Source organism: Pteronotus mesoamericanus, unplaced genomic scaffold, assembly GCF_021234165.1.
Source record: "Pteronotus mesoamericanus isolate MK-2021 breed Mesoamerican mustached bat unplaced genomic scaffold, CSHL_Meso_final contig_124, whole genome shotgun sequence".
Taxonomy (NCBI): Eukaryota; Metazoa; Chordata; class Mammalia; order Chiroptera; family Mormoopidae; genus Pteronotus; species Pteronotus mesoamericanus.
The window spans coordinates 6844234-6850233 of record NW_026555051.1 but is presented as its reverse complement, the minus strand read 5'-3'; positions in this window follow the sequence as shown (position 1 = coordinate 6850233).

Below are 6000 nucleotides of genomic sequence, written 5' to 3'. Positions count from 1 at the left end.
CTGTTGTTTATGTGTTTTTTTCTTATGCCAGGCAAAAATATATTTTTTTTATTCACCTAAATGGCTTTAGGCCAAGCAAGCAATATGCTAAATGAAAAGTTTGTCATGTGGAGAAATTTTTAACAATTAAGCAATTTTAACATTCTTAATAATTAATTTTAAGGGACCCAGAGAAGATTAGGTATATTGACAAAATTGAATTATCTTTCAGTTTTGACTTTCCATTCCTAAAGTGTATGGGAAGATTCATTAGAAATGCACATAAGATTTCCATTGATTAAATTGAAGAAGTTATTGAGATGCTTTTTATTTTCTGTGTTGCTGATCTTAGGTCTGTGGCCTTGGACATGCTGTTTCAGGTCCTCCGGGGCCAGCTTAAATGAAATTGGCAAAGTGAAAATGACAAGAAGAAAAGCTCTTTATTCTCCTCTAGAGTTAAAGAAAAAAAAAAAAAGAAAGAAAGGTGGTGGGAACATGAGATGAATGAAGCAAATAACTATCAGGCATCTGGCAAAAGGTGATTCAAATATATTACTTGATTTTTCTGATGGAACAGATCAGTCTTACAAAAAACTTTTGACACTCATCTGTTATTTTACATAATTATTCACTTGACAAGGACAGTGTGTTTAGTATTTAGTGAAGATCGAAAAAATAACTCCTCTATTTTGTGAGATGAAAAGGAAAGTCAGGATTTGCCATACTGTCTTGTATTTGTTGAGATACTTGTTCTTATTTTCATTAGAAATTTGCAGCTCCAGGTAGCAAGTATTAATTAAGAGGAGGAATAAAGTGTAGAATGATGGCAATGTAGCATAGGGATAGGTATGTGTGTTTGTGCATGTGTGAGCAGGAAAAACTGATTTAAACTATAGTTTTAGAAGATGGAAGAAGGAGATTATATCCAGGTCCATATGTATATACCTGTTTTTTATACAATGATAATACATTGAAAGTTTAAATAGATGAAACATATTCTGAAGAGGACATTTTAATGTAAATCTATCAGCAGGATATAACCTGTGGACTAATCAATATGTTACCATTATAATATGAAAAGAAAACATGCTTGGTCTGTAAGGATGCGTTAGAGAACAAAACCAAACAAAAATAAAAGGGAAGTTCAGATTTTTTCTTATACATCACTTTTCCTGCAAGCAGCAAGTACCCTAGCAGTTTTTTAACTGAAACATTAGCCTGGCCCAGTAGGTGTCAGATTAGATATATATTACTTCATTATCTTGGTATACTACTCTGCATCAAAGGATCTGTGGACTTGGAAACTAAAAGGGAAAGAGAATAAATAAAGGATATCTCTTTTCAGTTTTAGAGTAGCACTTTTAACATTAAGAAAAATCAATAACTGGACTGACTGCATTCAGTAGGGAGCATTATTGTTTCCCATAATGTATCTAATGCATATCATTACCAGAGTAATCACATTATTATCTGCCTCTGCTTTGCTGCTTGCTTGGCTAGATATGAAGCCAGAGCTATTTGTAAAGTAAGGTTTTCTCCTTTTTTTGCAAAATTGCTGCAAATTGTATTCTTTCCATTTTCTTTATTAGTTGTTTGAACTAACCAGAACCTCTGAATTCAGATTAAGTGACTTGGTTTGTTGTTGTGGTTATTATTTTTACCCTTCAGGATTTCTTTTTGTTTCTATTCAAATTAACCCAACCTTTAGGAAATGGGGCAAATCATGTATGGTTCATTGTATTGTCCGGTGTAAAAGATGGGGTAGCATATACTGTATGTGAGGTGGATTTTATGTTTCTGAGATAGCTTTGAAAGTCATCAGTTGAAGAGGAATGCTGTAATGTGTTTTAAATAGTGTTACATTCCAACACTTCAGTGCAGGAAGTTTAGTCTAAAACAATGAAGAATATCTAGAGAAGAGAATGTTCACTTTTTTCCTGTTTCTGATTATAATGGGGTAAAAGATGTGTCTCCATTAACATTTAGAGACATGTTTAATTTTGTTTGACTCTTTCATTCATGAGTTTCATAATACTGAAGTAGTGAAGCTGTGTGAGTCTTAGTTCTTCGTTGTGCAATTGGAATCACACTGAATTCCATGTACAGATTTTTGGTGGAGATTCCAGACAATGCATTTAAGATATACCTATCCAAGAGCACTATAGAGATACTCCTACAATTGGCAGTATAATAAAAGTGGTTTGTAGTCGAAGTGACAGTATAAAGAAAGAGGGTCAGGAAAGCATAAAAACTTCCCAGAAGTCAATCGAAATGAATACATATGATATATTTTCCCCAGGACTCCTTATATTTCAATGCTGATATAGTGCTGATGTTGATGATGATGTCTGATTAAAAGGAGAAACAGTGGGAAAGAGAAATAAATAGAATGCTTTTAAAATATGAAAATCTGAATGTACAAGATATAATTAAGTCTTCTTGAGTGCTAAACATTGTAGTCAACCTGAGATCATTTTGCATTACATAGGAAATAAGGCAGATTTACCTAGGGCATGCAGCTGGACTAATTCATAGGCCTGGCTGAAGGGCTTCAAAGAATGAAAAGAAGGCAACTTTAGTAAAATAATTTTTCTCAGAAAATACTATTTTTTTCTGGACCTTTGATCCTTTATTTCTCATTTAACTTGCATATTAAAGACATCATTACTTACATGGGGATATCAGAATTTTCTAATCTGAAATACATATCACATATACATCTTCCTTCCTTTCCTTTTCCTTTCTTCCTCCCTCCCTCCCTCCCTCCCTCCCTCCCTTCCTTCCTTCCTTCCTTCCCTCCTTCCTTCCCTTCATCAAGAGTGTGGGTGCCAACTGATCTGTGAGCCCCAGCTGACAGAAATCTGAACTTTGGCAAACAAACTACTTTATGCTTACTTAGAAATACTTATTTGATTGTAACCACTTGTCCATTCAGGCTGTGGAAACTGATTAAGCCAGAAAGCTGTCAATATGTTCCATATTCAATTCTCTCTCTACATTATGGAAAGGAAACCAAAGTACTTGGGAATTAAAAACCTCTTTGATTTCAGAATTTAATTGTGTTGCTCAATTTGGAACTGGCAAGGGACACAGAGGGACAAAGGAAATGGATGTAGAAAATGGATGTTCTAATTTTCCTTCTAGTCCAGATGGAGGCATTTAAAAGAATCATGCTTTTAAGATCTGTAGAACAACTAGTGGAACTTGCAATGTAACAAGCAGACATTACTGTGATATGTAGAAAAAGCTTCTGCTATGATACTCAACTTTCAATCTATGTTCTGATGCAGTTTTGTATTTTGAATATATATTTATATTATTATGTATCAAATATATAACTATATTTAATGTTATGTGTGTAAAATATATATATATAGATAACTAAAATGCAACTATAATAGGAAGAGGGCATTTTACAATTTGTCAAACAAGTTTGAGAAATATATAAAAATGAAAGTATAAGATAATTTCTGTGTGTTTTTACTTGTTTTTAAAATTTGTTTTCTGTTTCCCTCAGGAGCATGTTTCACCAGATGTTGTAGGCAGTTTGATAGCAAATGATCTTTCAACCCAGATCAAAAATGAAAGACACTTAAATCAAATAAAATCTTAATCATCTCTGGTTATTGAGAAAATTCAACTGTCTAGTCAAGTTTAAAAATAAATAGTAGCTACTCCAAATTTGACTTTATTTATAGACCAACAAACTTGAACACATTCTCAGAGGTAAGAAAATTTTTCAGTCTAACATAAATATGTTAGAATATGGTAGAGGAGAAAGCAAATGAATGAAAAACTCAAAGAGAATTAGAAAGTTTCATAGTAGGTGCATAAAACCTACTCAGAAAAAAAATAATGAAAAAGTTACCAAATATCAGTAACAAAATTAGTGATGAAGATGTAATTTCAGTAATATTGTGTCAACATTCTTATCCTTATGAAGTGATATTTATTTTGTATTTTCCTAATGTATCTAGTACACAATATTCAATGGCATCATGCTCAGGATTAGTAACTCAATTGTTTAAAGGATTTATGATATAATATTCCCAGAACATGAGGCCTCAACTAGTATTGTTATTGTGTAATGGTTAAGAACTCTAATTTTGGATTCAGATACCCTGACTCAGTCTCTTTGTTCTGAAACAAGTACTTTTGTCATGTCTTTCAGAAACTCAATTTTCTTGTTTGTTTTTGTTTTTGTTTTTGTTTTTTTGTTTTTGCAATAGGAGTATTCATAATGCCTATTTCATAAGGTTTAATTATCCTTATAGGATAATTAAGACACTGAAGCTAATATACATAATGCCAAAACAGAGTAACCATTGAATATTCCTACTATAGTATAATATACAATAGCTAATATAGCTATTGTGACTCCACGTTTTGATTTTGAACTGAACTGGTTAACTTTGTTAACTAGTAATAATTAATATTGAGGTCCTATACTTACAGACATTCATATATAGAGTCCACACATTTTTATGAAGCATCTACTATATGTAAGTTACTCTGCTGGTTTTATAATATAGGGAAGCAAATATAATATCCTTTTTATTAAGTAACTTATACTCAAACAGGGAATAGAGTGACCATTCACAAGTAACTGTAATGTAAGATAATGTGATAGGCAAAATCAAAGGAGGAATTTTTTCTCTGGGGGTAAGAAGTAAAAGAAGATTCCTCTGATATAAAATGAGGCAATAAATAAACTATAGCTATTACATTTACAATACTTATTGCTAATTGCAAGTCTAAGTTGCTTTTGCACAACTAATCAAATAGTTGTTTTAAAATAAAGTATCAGGGAGGATCCAAGATGGCAGAGGAGTAAGTGGAAGTTGCACTAACCTTCTCCCAGGAACAACCTGGAATTATAACTAAATGAAAATTCATCCTGAATAACCAACTTAACACTAGCTGGAGAGAAGCCTTATAATCAAGGACAAATGGAAAGAACCACTTTACCACCCAAAGACTGATAGGGAGTGTGGAGACACAAGAGGGCTGGCTGAGCTTCCATGAGCGACAGCTGAAATTCTGGAAGGATATTTCAGTGGCTCGGGTGATTCCCCTGAGAAGGGTGCAGTCTAAACCCCAAGCGTGGCTCCCCAGTCTAGAGCACCAACACTAGAAAAGGAACCCAAATAACACGTGACTGTGAAAGGCAGTGGGGTTTCTGTCCAACAGGGGGAGACGGCTAGAGATGCAGAGACTCTCAAAGGTCCAATGCACAACATTTTATTCATGGCCACTTACCTTGGACTCCGGCAGGGGGAGGGTAGAGTGGACTAAAGACACTTGAGGAGAGTCTGGGGTTGGTGGCTCTAGGGAGATAGCTGAATGATCAGCCACCAGAATCCCTGTGCTGTATCATTACCCATACTGCAGGAGCCATCTTTGTCAGGCAGAGGACTCCTCTCTAAATGGCATCAGCCTGAGGGGAAACAATAAGCTCCCCTGAGCAATCACTCTTCCCCCACCTTGTGGAGCTTAAGCCAAGTTGCTGAGTATAAATGGAGGCTCTTTCAGTCATTAAGGCCAACAGGTAAAGTGGATCTCTGGGAGCTCTCAGACTTTAGCTGACCTTCCCCCCAAATTCAGTGCTGGTAAAAGCCAGTCTGGTGCACAGCTTGATTCTTTCTGCAAAGAAACAGACCTCACAGAAGGAACCTCAAGTAGTGGATCACTGATAGCCCCAAAGAGATTGCCTAGGGCCAGGCACAGGCAATGTGTAAAGTACAGCTGCACCAGAATCTATGCAGACCTACCTAATATGTAAAAACAAATACAAAGCAGCAGCCAAAATGGGAAGACAAATAAACAGAACCCAAATTAAAGAACAAGAGAATTCTCCAGAAAAAGAACTAGATGATATGGAGGCCAGCACTTATCAAATATAGAGTTCAGAGTAATGATTATAAGGATACTCAACAGCATGAAAAAAGACATAGAAAGCATTAAAAAGGACCAGTCAGAAATAATGATATCTGAAATAAATAATACACTGAAAGGAATAAA